Source organism: Rhinoderma darwinii, chromosome 3 (assembly GCF_050947455.1).
Source record: "Rhinoderma darwinii isolate aRhiDar2 chromosome 3, aRhiDar2.hap1, whole genome shotgun sequence".
NCBI classification, from domain to species: Eukaryota; Metazoa; Chordata; class Amphibia; order Anura; family Rhinodermatidae; genus Rhinoderma; species Rhinoderma darwinii.
In genome coordinates, this window is record NC_134689.1 from 390,636,930 (window position 1) to 390,652,276 (window position 15,347).

General features: G+C 45.6%; 1 long non-coding RNA gene across 1 annotated transcript in view; it reads left to right on the top strand.

Annotated features, from left to right (window-relative positions):
• The first annotated feature begins 7,085 nt into the window (after window positions 1-7,085).
• The window catches only part of LOC142748348 (uncharacterized), a 112,230-nt gene continuing 103,968 nt past the window's right edge, over window positions 7,086-15,347 (top strand). The window contains exon 1 of the long non-coding RNA XR_012882239.1: window positions 7,086-7,180. This is a non-coding gene — a long non-coding RNA (uncharacterized LOC142748348). The remainder of the gene's footprint in view (window positions 7,181-15,347) is intronic.

Genomic DNA, 15,347 nt, shown 5'->3' on the forward strand with positions numbered 1-15,347 from the left:
CCCCTTGTAGAGAGCACCACCCAGCCCCCAGCAGAGAGCGCCACACAGCCCCCTGTAGAGAGCGCCACACAGCCCCCAGTAGAGAGCACCACACAGCCCCCTTGTAAGTAGCGCCACACAGCCCCCTTGTCAGTTGCGCCACACAGCCCCCTTGTAGATAGCGCCAGACAGCCCCCTTGTAGAGAGCACCACACAGCCCCCAGCAGAGAGCGCAACACAGCCCCCTGGTAGGGAGCACCACATAGTCAATGGTAGGGAGCGCCACACAGCAACCTGGTAGGGAGTGCCACACAGCCCCCTGGTAGGGAGTGCCATACAGCCCCCTGGTAGGAAGTGCCACACAGCCACCTGGTAGGGAGTGCCACACAGCCCTCAGCCCCCTTGTAGGTACTGCCACACAGCCTACAGCCCCCTTGTAGGTACTGCCACACAGCCCCCTTGTAGATAGCACCCCATTTCCTGTAGATAGCGTCACTGTAGCTCCCTGATGGAGCAGAATCCCCCTTGTAGGTAGCACCACACAGCCCCCTTGTAGGTTGCGCCACACAGCCCCTTGTAGATAGCATCACACAGCCCCCTTGTAGGTAGAGACACACAGCCCCCTTGTAGGTAGCACCACGCAGCTTCATTGTAGATAGTGCCACACAGCCCACTTTTAAATAGCGCCACACAGCCCTCCTGTAGATAGCGCCACACAGCCCCCTGTAGAGAGCGCCACACAGCCCCTTGTAGAGAGCACCACACAGCCCCTGGTAGGGAGTGCCACACAGCCCCCTGGTAGGGAGTGCCACACAGCCCACAGACCCCTTGTAGGGAGTGCCACACAGCCCCCTGCTAGGGAGTGCCACACAGCCACCTGGTAGGTAGTGCCACACAGCCCACAGCCCCCTTGTTGGTAGTGCCACACAGCCCACAGTCCCTTTGTCGGTAGTGCCACACAGCGCACAGCCCCCTTGTCGGTAGTGCCACACAGCCCCTTGCAGATAGCATCCCCCCCCCCTTCCTGTAGATAGCACCACTGTAGCTCCCTGAAGGAGCGGAATCCCCGTGTGGCCGTGGATCCCGATCCTGGAGCGCTCCGCTTGATTTCTCTGTCCATATTTGGACAGTGACATCAGGGGAAACTCCTGAAGTGGAATCCCCGTCCACAGCATTGCCGATGCTGTGACCGGGGATTCCACTCCTGGAGAAGCTCCTGTTGTCTGTGTCAATTTATGGACAGTGACGTCATTGGCTTCTCCTGGAGTGGAATCCCCGGTCACAGTGTCTGCAACGCTGTGGACAGGGATTCCGCTACAGGAGTTTCCCCTGATGTCACTGTCCATATATGGACAGAGACATCAAGCGGAGCGCTCCAGGAGCTAAATCCCCGGCCACACGGGGATTACGCTCCTTCAGGGAGCTACAGTGGCACTAGTAGATAGCAGGGCATGGAGATACTTCCCTGCTCTGCTATAGTGCCATCGCTACCGCTGTAGCAGCCGCAGCGGCTGCTAGCGGCGCCACCGCCCTCATGCCCGGTGTCGCTGCTACAGTGGTAGTGACGGCACTGAGGGAAGAAGTGCCCGGGTGGAAAGGGGACTGCTGAGTCGCCGGGCCCTGGCGCTTCAGAAACAAGCAGGGGAAGGGAGACAGCGCTGTGCCCCCTTCCACATCCTGGAGTCATGCGCCCTGTGCGAAGGCACAGGTTGCACACCCCTAAGGCTGACCCTGTGTATGGGGCACTATCAAGGCATTATACCATGGGGAGGCACTATGGGTGCATTATTCTGTGCAGTCAGGTACAATGGGGGCATAATACTGTGTGTAGGATACTATGGGGGCATTATACTGTGTGAGGAGGCACTATGGGGGCATTATACTGTGTAAGGGCACTATGGGGGCATTATACAGGTATTTTACTATGGGACACTATCGAGCATTATACTGTTTGTGTAGGGGGCAAAATGGGGGCATAATACCTTGTGAAATTTTGCTCCAGGAATGAAAACCACAAATACACCTGGTTATGAAAGGGTTAAACAGGCCAGAGTTTGGTAACTGTGGTCAGGAAGTATTCCAGTTTTTGGTACAATGAAACAAATGAAGCCAGCGGTAAAGTGGAGAATTTGAGGGTTAGTTAGGGAGGCTGGGTCACGACAGTTCAATGTTAAACTCAGGATAAGTCACCAGCAGAAACCAAATCAGGCTACAAACTGAGGCCATTATGGGGCTGATTTAAATAGGCTGCTTTTGATTTTGGTTGCTACCTGCCTGGAGCTTGAGCCCAGAAATGTAAGTATGTGATATTATGTCGATTATATATTGAATTAAATATTTTTTTTACCGTGAAACAGTAACTTTTATTTTTTCCTAAATTAAACTTCTCATTTTAAACTTCACAAATTGCCATTTGACAATGCAAAATATGTCATTTTTAAAATGAAATATTCACACAAGCACAAAGAAAAATAAGTTGTTTTTTTCCACAAACTTGAGATCAATAAAATAAGCGGGGGGATTTGTTGACAATGCACCGATTCTGCTTTAAAACACCTCCATTGTTGTATCCAGAATTCCTCTGACTGGTTGTTTCCACACTACAAGTCTTAATTGAGTCTCTCCGCAGACTCGAAAGACAACTGAAGGCTGTTACATTGTAAAAAGAGCAGCGCAGAGCCGTGTGTGGAGCACAGGGAGTAGACATTTATACAGCCGGTATTATCAAGCCTCATAAGTACCTGCTGACATAATGAGAAGCCAGACAAGAATAAACATTATTCCTACACAGCTCAGTACAGTTCAGATTCAGTACATCTTTCATGACTAATTCCATTATTAATTTATTTATGAAGCATCAATATAATACTCGGCGATAAGCAATAAATAGTGATAGGTGCAAATACAAACTCGTGCAACATACATACCGTAGCACAACCAGAAGCGTAACTTGTAGCTCTTTGGCCCCAATACAAATCCGTAAGAGGGCCCCCACCGACTATGTGCCTTCATAATACTGGTTTCTTCTTATGTGGCAGAAGGGCCTTTGGGCCTTCTCAGGCAACAGGACCATACGCAACAGCTATTTTTGCACTTCCTATAGCTACGTCTCCAATGGTGGATTATATTATGTCTATTTTGGATGACCGTCCGGGCCTGAGGGTCCCAGGGATCCCATGGCTGCGCAAGCCGCCACAGTGTAAACAGCGGGAGAGTGCAGCGAGGACACAAACAGAGCGTCAGTATCTACAGTGGGGGCTGTGTGTGAAACTATCTACAAGAGGGAGGGCTGTGTGGCACTATCTACAAGAATGGGGTGGGTTGTGTGGCACTGTCTACAGTGGTGGGGGCTGTGTGTGGCACTATCTACAAGAGCGGGGCTGTGTGCCACTATCTACAAGGGGGGGCTGTGTGCCACTATCTACAAGAGGGAGGCTGTGTGCCACTATATACAAGAGGGGGCTGTGTGGCACTATCTACAAGAGGGGGGCTGTGTGGCACTATCTACAGGAGGGGACTGTTTGGCACTATCCACAAGAGGGGGGGACTGTGTGGCACTATCCACAAGAGGGGGGCTGTGTATGGCACTATCCACAAGAGGGGGCTGTGTGTGGCACTATCTACTAGGGGCTGTGTGTGGCACTATCTACAAGGGGCTGTGTGTGGCACTATTAGGCTACATCCAAACATTGCGTATTTTGCCGCAGAAAATACGCCCCAAAACCCCAGCAATACGCAGGAAATTCGCAGGTAAAACCGCACCTAAGCGTGCGTTTTTTCGATGCGTTTTTCGTTGCGCTTTTTACATTTTGATGCGTTTTTAGGCGCATTTTCATACTGCGGGTATTGGTGCAATTTTACGTGCAGAAAAATACCGCAGTGTGTACATGAGATTTCCTCGAATCTCATTAACTATGCTGGTACTGTATTACGCTGCCGTTTTTCCGTGTACAAATACGTGCGGCAAAGCCAAATGTAATATACATTGTGTGTATTGACCCTTACTGTGTGGGGCCTAAAGAGGGTTACTATTATAGTGTGTGGCACCGAGGGGGCATTATTTCCATCTGGGGCACTATAAATGGTGAGGTTTTTGTAGAGGGTGGGAAGGTGCTAGAACAGCGAGAAGCCAAAGATGTTTGTGTTGCAAATTCTGAAGACGATTTGCAGTAGGGAGAAGGCATCAGGACAACTGAGCCGGATGTAGAAGATAGAGAAAAGTGAGAGACTCCAATCTGAGAAGACGTCACCGATGATTCACTGAATTTCACTCTATTGTATTAAAGGAGTTTTCCCATCTTAGACATTTATGGCACATCCACAGGAAATGCCAAAAATTTCTGATAGTTGCGGGTCCCAGCTCTTGGACCCACACCTATATCTAGAACTGACCGCAGAATTCAGGTGGAGAGAGGGCCGCACGTGCGCACAGCTCTCTCTGTTTCCGTAACTTCTATTGAACAGAATAGAGAGAGCTGCGCGCACGCACGATCCTCTCTCCACTAGTCTCCCTCTGAATTCTGCAGTCAATTCTAGATATAGGTGCGAGTCCAAGAGCTGGGATCCGCAACTATCAGACATTTTTGGGATTTCCTGTGGATATGCCATATATGTCTAAGATGGAAAAGCTCCCTTAAGTTATATGGTCTGCAGAGCGATTGTGTAGGACTGGTGTCTACCACTATATGGTCACTATGCGGTGGTTACAGGGGCATAACTAGGAAAGACTGGGCCCCATAGCAAGCTTTTGATAGGGCTCCCCTCCCCTGGGTGCCACACAACCCCCCCTTGTAGATTGTGCTTTCCTGTAGATTTTGACACACAGCGCCCCCTGTAGATATCACCATACAGCCCCCCTGTAGATAGCACCATACAGCCCCCCTGTAGATGGTGCCAAACAGCACCCTCCCTGTATACAGCGCCATACAGCCACCCTTTAGATAGCGCCATACAGACCCCCTGTAGATAGCGCCATACAGCCACCTGTAGATAGCACCATACATCCCCCTGTAGATAGGACCATACAGCCCTCCCCTGTAGATAGCTCCATACAGCCCCTCTGTAGATAACGCAAAACAGCCCCGTGTAGATAAAGCCATACAGCCCCTTCTTGTAGATAGCTCCTTACAGCCCCCTCTGTAGATAATGCCATACAGCCACTCCCCCTGTAGATAACGCCATACCGCCACCCCCTGTAGATAACGCCATACAGCCCCCTCCCTGTAGATAACGCCATACAGCCCCCTGTAGATAATGCCATACAGACCCCCCTGTAGATAACGCCATACAGCCCCCCAGTACATAATGCCATACAGCCACCCCCTCTGTAGATAATGCCATACAGCCCCCTCCCTGTAGATAACACCATACAGCCCCTCTGTAGATAACGCCATACAGCCCCCTCTAGATAACACCATACAGCCCCCCCTGTAGATAACACCATACAGCCCCCCTGTAGATAGTGCCATACAGCCCCCTATTGTAGATAACACCATACAGCCACCCCCTCTGTAGATAACGCCATACAGCCCCCTTCCTGTAGATAGCTCCATACAGCCCCCCTGTAGATAACACCATACAGGCCCCCCTGTAGATAACGCCATACAACCGCCCTGTGGATAATGCCATACAGCCCCCTGCAGATAATGCCATACAGCCCCCTGTAGATAACACCAAACAGCCAACCCCTGTAGATAACGCCATACTGCCCCCCTGTACATAACGCCATACAGCAACCCACTGTAGATAACACCATACAGCCCCCTCCCTGTAGATAACGCCATGCAGCCCCCCTGTAGATAACGCCATACAGCCCCCCTGTAGATAACGCCATACAGCCCCCTGTAGATAGTGCCATACAGCCCCCTTGTAGATAACGCCATATAGCCCCCACCAGTACATAACACCATACAGCCACCCCCTGTACATAATGATATACATCCCCCACCCTGTAGATAGCTCCATTCCACACCCCTGTAGATAACACCATACAGCCCCCATAGATAACCCCATACAGCCCCCCTGTAGATAATGCCATACAGCCCCCCCTGTAGATAACGCCATACAGCCAGCCCCCTGTAGATAACGCCATACAGCCCCCTCCCTGTATATAGCTCCATACAGCCCTCCCTGTACATAACACCATACAGCCCCCTGTAGATAACGCTATACAGCCCCCTGTAGATAACTCCATACAGCCCCCTGTAGATAACACCATACAGCCCCACTGTAGATAACGCCATACTGTTTCAAACCCCCCCCCCCAAAAAAAAAACAACAACAAAAAACGACCTGTAGCCTAAGGGTTGTCCCACAAAACACATGTATCCCCTATCCACAGGATACATGTGTGATAGCTGGTGGTCTGACCGCTGGGATGCCCAGCGATAAGGAGAATGGAGGAACCGAAAGTCCCCTGAAGTACTCCATGAGAAATCTTGGACTTCCGGCTCTGTGTCCAGCAGCTCAATAAAATTGAAAGGAGCGCATGAACACAAGCGCGACCGGCGCTCCATTCATTTCTACGGAGTTGCCAGACACAGACCCCGGAAGTCCAAGGTTTCTCATGGAGCACTTCGGCGGAGTTCGGTCCCCCGTTCTCCTTATCGCTGGGGGTCCCAGCGGTCTGACCCCCAGCAATCACATATGTATCCCGATCACACAACACCTTTAATGCCAGAGCAGGGACATGCTGTAGTGTTCAGTGGCATCGCTACCACTGTAGCAGCCATAGCGGCTGCTAGAGGAGCCTTCAGCCATGTTGGGGGGGGGGGGTCCGTGCCGGCGGACCCCGTAGCAGCCGCTATGGCTGCTACAGTGGTAGTTACGCCACTAAACACTACAGCCACTGTTACGCCACTGGGTGGTTATACTAGTCTTTGGTTTACACACGTTTTACTACACAATTAAGAATGGTCGCATTATTTCTATATAGCTGACGGGTGGGCCCCAAGAATTATTTCCTCTGGCGGGCCCAAGGTACTCCAGTCCTACACTGCTCTCCTTATTTCTGCAGCTTGTAATCCTCTTCACTCCTGGGCGCCGCTGCAGACAATATCCTGATGCAAGCCTCGGCATCAGGGCATTGTCTGTGGTGGCACGCGGGAGTGAAGAGGAATGATTACAAGCTGCATGAACAAGAAGAGATCAGTCTATTTTAAAAATGAAGTGGGGCGCCGGGGAGATTTTGTCCACTCTTTCGGTAAGTCTCCCCTTTTCCGGGAGTTTCTCAGACATTCCGGAAGTGTTGGCAAGTATGAACTAGATAGATAGATAGATAGATAGATAGATAGATGATAGATAGATAGATAGATAGATAGATAGATAGATAGATAGATAGATAGATAGATAGATAGATAGATAGATAGATAGATAGATAGATAGATAGATAGATAGATAGATAGATAGATAGATAGATAGATAGATAGATGCTGAATTTAAAATCACTTGTAAAGAAGAGAACTATATGATTTGGCTGATCTTTACTAATCTTAGAGCTGATTCTTGGGTTATGTCTTCCCTTATAAATGTTTCCTCTCCTTACTGCTCCCTGCCTAGATATTTGATTTTTATAATACACAGGGACCCGGGGGCAAGACATTGCAGCAAATTAACGAGCCACACAGATCAATAGTCTGACATCGTAAATCCTTTCAGACATGCCGCTGCTAGATTGCTGTCCCTACTAGATCGATATCTGAAGTAACAGTGCAGCGAATTAGCACCAAGATCAGAAATATGAATATTAGAATTCAGAGCCATTGTACCTAATGTCTTTATAAAAGAGAATGAACATCATATTACACTAATGTTACCTGTGGAAATTAGATAAGTATTCTGTACTAAAGCTCCGTAATAGCTTTACCCGATGTTCTACACCAATGTAAATTGAGTTACAATTAGAAATAGATAGATAGATGATAGATAGATAGATAGATAGATAGATAGATAGATAGATAGATAGATAGATAGATAGATAGATAGATAGATAGATAGATAGATAGATAGATAGATAGATAGATAGATAGATAGATAGATAGATAGATAGATAAATGCATGGATGGATGGATGGATGGATGGATGGATAGATAGATAGATAGATAGATAGATAGATAGATAGATAGATAGATAGATAGATAGATAGATAGATAGATAGATATTTTTTTTTTGGTAATAACATAGTTTTACCCTAAAATAGACCTTTTATTTGTGATCGTCATTGTCTACCGTAAATTTTAATATATTACATGTCTATATTAGGGTAATTGGGTCAGCGCTAGTGTTACAAAAATGATTGGTGGGGTGGGAACTTTTTTTTGGGGGTGGGTATTTTATGTGTATTTATTATAAAAAAAAATTTGCACTTGACTTTACTATTTTTTTATTACTATGGTCTGTCCCTCAAAGGTCAAAAAAGACCTTTGGGGAACTTTATATTTTTTTGTTCTTTCTTTTACACCATGTTTTTCCACTGTAACTGGAGCTGCACAGCAGCCCCAGTTACAGGGGAAATCAGCCCTCTCATAGTGACGATTGTCACTAATAGGGCTGTGCTGGGTCTAGTAAGACCCAGCAGCAGTCTGTCAGTAACGGCATTGGGCGATCATGTGATGCTGCTGCTGTCTCTTTTCCTATACACAGCGTTCATTGAGCGCTGTGTAAAAAGACATCGGAGAAGACAGAAGCAACGAAAGCTGCTTCTATCCTCTCCTCAGAGTCCCCGGCAGTCACTGACAGCCGGAGACCCGACATTCAGCTGCCCGATCGCGCGGGCAGCAAGTTAAAACCCGAGCCGTAAAAAGTCTATGGCTCGGGTTTTAAGGACCCTGACCGCTGGCCGTAAAAACACAGCCTGCGGTCGGGAACCAGTTAATTCCTTAATGACATGCCACATACATGTAAGTGGCAGTCGTCAAGGGGAAATATAGAGCAGGCTCACGGGCTGAGTACACGCCATTCTTAGTGTAATACAGCCGACACCTCACTGCAATTGGCGGAATCAAAGATCACTTTTATTATGTCCGTTTAACCATTTAGATGCCTGTTCATAAAAGTTTATGGAGAGGGGGGAGCAGAGAGCAAGAGCAGGAAGACACAGACAGGGACATGCTGCCCATAGGGGGTCTATAGAGAGGGGAGGGAGAGCATGAAGAACAAGCAGAAAGAGAAAGACACAGACACGCTGCCCACTGAAGTCTATGGAGAGGTTGGAGCAGGAAGAGGGAGCAGAGTGAGAGACACAGTTTTTGCCCATAGAAGTCTATGGAGGGGGAGCAGGAGGGGAGAGCAGGAGCAGAGAGAGAGATACAAACAGTGCACTCATAAAAGTCTATGGAAAAAGGAGGCGGAGCAGGTGGAGGAAGCAGAGTGACAAAAACACAGACACGCTGCCAAAAGAAGTCTATGCGAGGAGAGGGGAGCAGGAGCAGAGAGATTGGAGGCACAGGCTGCTGGTAAGTGTTATATGTCACTCCAGTGCTGGATTCTCAGCTGCATTATTCATTACTGATGTCTTCCATGGGGAAGCTTCTATATATATGTAATAGTTAAAGATAGGAGAGCAGGATTCAACTCTTCTCTGTGTGCAGTGTATAGAAAACATGATAGCAGCTAGGCTCCACCCATTAACTCAGAGAAAACTGAGAATTAGACATGGAGCCCGCAGAGAGGAAGACGGCTAAAAAAATAATGCAGAATACATGTCATATAATGGCCAGAAATAGTGATATTCCTCATGTGCACACATATGACAGCACCTGAAACGACCGGTATGCTTTAATTCTTATTAAATGTCATGATGGTGGTGAAGTATATTAACGTCTTATTTCTCATACCATGCATAGTAATGTATGAGATCACTGACCTGCTACACTTACAGTTCAAACTAGTGTAGGGTAAGGTGTTGCTGCTGTTAGTAGAATTATGTTTGAAAACTCATCGTTTTTCGTAAACTAAAGTTTTATTCATGTGATTTTTTTACTGCTATAATTGAAAGTGACAGCTTTCTCGAATTTTGAGCAATATGTATATGAGCTGACATCATAAGGAGTTGAAGCAATTTAAAGGAAGGGTAAGAAAGACCGTCTGGTTTCACCCCTAGTAAGCAAACCTCAGGGATTAGCTCTATGTGAATGTGCATCACTGAATTTGCAAGTGTCATAATCGATCTCCAAAAGCATTTGGCTTTTTGACAAGTCCACTTCGTGTGCAGATGAGTGCCGGGGTCCACACACCCTCTAAAGCATGTGTCAGGGATATATGGGTACCTGTTATGTATTCTGGTCGGTACCATATATACTCTATGCAACAATTTAAGAGAGGTCTCCATCAGGGTGACTTACAAACTCCCCCTACTAGCAGAAGTGCCAAAGAAATTCCATTGCTCACGATCAAGTGATATACCCAGCTCTTCCTTCCACCTGAGCATGAACGGCAACTTGCCTCCTATAAGTGGACAATTTCAAGTAGAATAAAGAAAAAACAATGATTCTGGTAAGTTAGCTCTAAAAAGACACAGGGATTCCATAGTTGCTAAGTCTAACGTAGGGGCGGCGGAGGGGATTTTTCTCAAAAAATGCAAAACCTGCTAAGCACGGAAAAGTTCAGTAGATGGCGAGTGAAACTTAATATTGAAATAATTAGGAGTCATCAATTTGCAATTAATGATAAAGTCTCTCACGATGAGCAGTTTATTGTCTAACCACCATCCAAAGGAGTGTGGGTTTAAAGCTGGGGGAAATTCAGGATTAAAAAATATAGGCATCAGTAGGGAAGGCCTACCCTATACAGCGAACTTAACCCCTGGGCGCACCACGACACAACTGTACGTCCCAGCGGCCAGTGTCTTAGCGCACAAGGACGTACAGTTACTGCGCGGTTCCCGGTGCACACTGTCGGTGGCAGTGTGTACCGGGAACAGGGAGGACAGTTGTCCCCAACAGCTAACACTCCCCAGTCACCGGCATTGGACCCGTAAATGCGGTCCAATGCCGGCGATCGATGTAACCGGTGGATCTGTACAGATCCACCGATTACATCATTTCTGCAGATAAAGTGTAAAAACCGTTCCGGACTTGTAATTAGTCCCGAAACGGTTACTATAGACCACCACCCCCCTGCCCGATGCCCCATGTGACCAGCAATGGACCAATAGCAGTAGCCATTGCTGGCGATTGCCTTGATAGGTGGGTCTGAATAGACCCACCTATCATAGTTCATTCTCAGTCGGGGCGGGTAAAGGGGCAGGTAAAACCCCCTCCCCTGACATCTAACACTCCCCAGTCACCGGCATTGGACCCGTAAAAGCGGTCCAATGCCGGCGATCAATGTAATTGGCGGATCTGTATAGATCCACTGATTACATTGCTTCTGCAAATAAAGTGTTGAAAACTGTTTCTGGACTTGAAATTAGTCCGGAAACAATTACTATGGACCCTGCCCCATGTGACCGGCAATGGACCAATAGCAGTGGTCCATTGCCGGCGAGTGCTGTGATTGGTGAGTCTGTTCAGACCCACCAATCACAGTGCGTTTTTCACCCAGGGCAGGTGAAAAATACATGACACAGGCTCTGATCTCTTAGTTGGTGAAGAGAAGTTGGAGAGATCAGAGCCTGTGTCGTGTTGTGTGCCCCACACAAAGTTAAAATCAGAATCAACCCCTAATTTCCCTTTCCCCTGTTCCTAGTGTGTGACCCCGCACACCTCACAGTGTATAAGGGAGATTTTCTTTTTTGTTTTTTCATACAATTTGTTAGTGTCAATCCATAGCATTAGTTGTCGGTTGGTGTCAATCCGTAGCGTCAGTTAGCGTCACTTGTCAGTTAGTGTCAATCCGTCACTGTTAGTCGTGTCACTTGTCAGTTAGTGTCAATCCGTCACTGTTAGTCGTGTCACTTGTCAGTTAGTGTCAATCCGTCACTGTTAGTCGCGTCACTTGTCAGTTTCCAAAATGGGGTCACTTCACTGTACTGGTACCTCAGGAGCTCTGCAAACGCAACATGGCACCTGAAGACCATTCCAGCAAAATCTGTGCTACAAATTGCGCTCCTTCTCTTCTGAGCCCTGCCGTGGGTCCAAACAGCAGTTTATCATCACATATGGGGAATTTCCGTAATCAGGAGAAATTGCTTTACAAATGTTGGGGTGCTTTTTCTCCGTCATTCCTTGTAAAAATTAAAAAATTCTATGTTTTTTCAGAAAAAATGTAGATTTACATCTTCACAGTCTATTTCCACTAAATTCTGCAAAACCCTGTGGGTTAAAATGCTAACTATATAACTAGAAAATTCCTTGAGGGGTGTAGTTTCCAATATTGGGTCACTTTTGGGGGGTTTCCACTGTTTTCATCCCTCAAGGGCGTTGCAAACACGACATAGCACCGACAACCATTCCAGCAAAATCTGCGCCCAAAAATCCAAATGTTGCTGCTTTGTTTCTGAGCCCTGCTGTGGGTCTAAACAGCAGTTTATTACCACATATGGGGTATTGCCGTAATCGGGAGAAATTGATTTACAAATGTTGGGGTGCTTTTTCTCCGTCATTCCTTGTAAAAATTTGAAAATTCTATTTTTTTCAGAAAAAACGTACATTTACATCTTCACAGTCTATTTCCACTAAATTCTGAAAAAAACCTGTGGGGTCAAAATGCTAACTATACAACTAGAAAAATTCCTTGAGGGGTGTAGTTTCCAAAATTGGGGCACTTTTGGGGGGTTTCCACTGTTTTCATCCCTCAAGGGCGTTTCAAACACGACATGACACCGACAACCATTCCAGCAAAATCTGCGCCCAAAAATCCAAATGTTGCTCCTTCGTTTCTGAGCCCTGCTGTAGGTCTAAACAGCAGTTTATTACCACATATGGGGTATTGCCGTAATCGGGAGAAATTGCTTTATAAATGTTGGGGTGCTTTTTCTTCGTCATTCCTTGTAAAAATTTGAAAATTCTATTTTTTTCAGAAAGAACGTACATTTACATCTTCACAGTCTATTTCCACTAAATTCTGAAAAAAACCTGTGGGGTCAAAATGCTAACTATACAACTAGAAAAAATCCTTGAGGGGTGTAGTTTCCAAAATTGGGGCACTTTTGGGGGGTTTCCACTGTTTTCATCCCTCAAGGCGTTGCAAACACAACATGGCACCGACAACCATTCCAGCAAAATCTGCGCCCAAAAATCCAAATGTTGCTCCTTCGTTTCTGAGCCCTGCTGTAGGTCTAAACAGCAGTTTATTACCACATATGGGGTATTGCCGTAATCGGGAGAAATTGATTTACAAATTTTGGGGTGCTTTCCCCCGTCATTCCTTGTAAAAATGAAAAAAAATTCTATGTTTTTTCAGAAAAAAAGTAGATTTACATCTTCACAGTCTATTTCCACTAAATTCTGCAAAAAATTTGTGGGGTCAAAATGCTAACTATACCACTAGAAAAATTCCTTGAGGGGTTTAGTTTCCAAAATGGGGTCACTCTTTGGGGTTTCCACTGTTTTCATTCCTCAAGGGCGTTGCAAACACTACATGACACCGACCACCATTCCAGCAAAATCTGAGCCAAACAATCCGAAAGTTGCTCCTTCGTTTCTGAGCCCTGCTGTGGGTCTAAACAGCAGTTTATTACCACATATGGGGTATTGCTGTAATCGGGAGAAATTGCTTTATAAATGTTGGGGTGCTTTTACTCTGTTATTCCTTGTAAAATTTAAAAATTCTATGTTTTTTCAGAAAAAAAGTAGATTTACATCTTCACAGTCTATTTCCACTGAATTCTGTAAAAAACCTGTGAGGTCAAAATACTAACTATACCACTAGAAAAATTCCTTGAGTGGTTTCGTTTCCAAAATGGAGTCACTTTTGAGGGGTTTCCACTGCTTTGGCACCACAAGATCTCTTCAAACCTGACATGGTGCCTAAAATATAATTTAAAAAAAAGCAGGCCCCAAAATCCACTAGGTGCTCCTTTACTTCGGAGACCGGTGATTCAGTCCATTAGCATACTAGGGCCACATGTGGGATATTTCTAAAAACTGCAGAATCTGGGCAATAAATATTGAGATGCGTTTCTCTGGTAAAACCTTCTGTTTTACAGAATTTTTTTTATTACAAATTCATTTCAGCCAAGAAAAATGAAATTCTAAAATGTCACCTCTACATTCCTAAAGGGTAGAGACTTTGAGAATGCTGTTTTTAATACTTTGAGGGGTGCAGTTTTTAAAATGGGGTGAATTATGGCGATTTTCTAATATATAAGGCCCTCAAAGTCACTTCAGAACTGAACTAGTCCCTGAAAAAATAGCCTTTTTGAAATTTTCTTGAAAATATGATAAATTGCTGCTAAAATTCTAATCGTTGTAACGTCTTAAAAAATTAAAAGAATGTTCAAAAAATGATGTAAACATAAAGTAGACATATGGGAAATGTTAACTAGTAACTATTTTTTGTGGTATTACTATTTGTTTTACAAGCAGATACACTTAAATTTAAAAAAATTCTATTTTTTGCAAATTTTCTCGAAATTTTGGTGCTTTTCACAAATAAATATGAAATTTGTCGACCAAATTTTTTCACTAACATAAAGTACAATATGACACGAGAAAACACTCTCAGAATTGCTTGGATAGGTAAAAGCATTTCCGGAGTTATTACCACATAAAGTAACACATGTCAGAAAATCACGCGCGTCGCTATGTTAGTCTATGGGGCTGTTCAGACATTCCGTGATTTTCACGCACCGTGTGTCCGCTGCGTAAAACTCACGGCATGTCCTATACTTGGCCATTTTTCGCGCATCACGCATCCATTGAAGTCAATGGGTGCGTGAAAATCGCGCACAACACACGGAAGCACTTCCGTGTGCCACGCGTGATTCGCACTACAGTAGTTAAATAAATGAAGGCAAAAATAAAAATAAAAGCACCTCCTTCATTTCTGTTTCTAAACATTAAAACAGAGTGTCATAACGATGCCATATGCGCAAAAATCACGCAGCCACGCACCAAACACTTATGCCACACGGAACTGCAAGGCGCAAAAAACGCTGCATTTTTTGCGCGTGCAAAACGCACACGTTCGTGTGAATTTCGCCTTAAGGGAAGACAACATTGGTGGGTAGTTGACCTTATATAGGGATTGCAAGGACATTGTTAACTTAATCCCTAGGTAAGTAATGTAAATCGCACAATGTTTAAATCCAAAGTTCAGATTCACTCGTTTTTGGGTCGCATCAGATATATTGCCAAACATTATTTCCGACTTATATGCGACCAAACTGATCTAAAAGGTTAGTTAGATTAGGTAATGACAGTAAGGGTTTAGTAAGAGTCAGCAACAAGTCATCAGAAAAAGATTTAACTTATATTGTTTCCCACCGA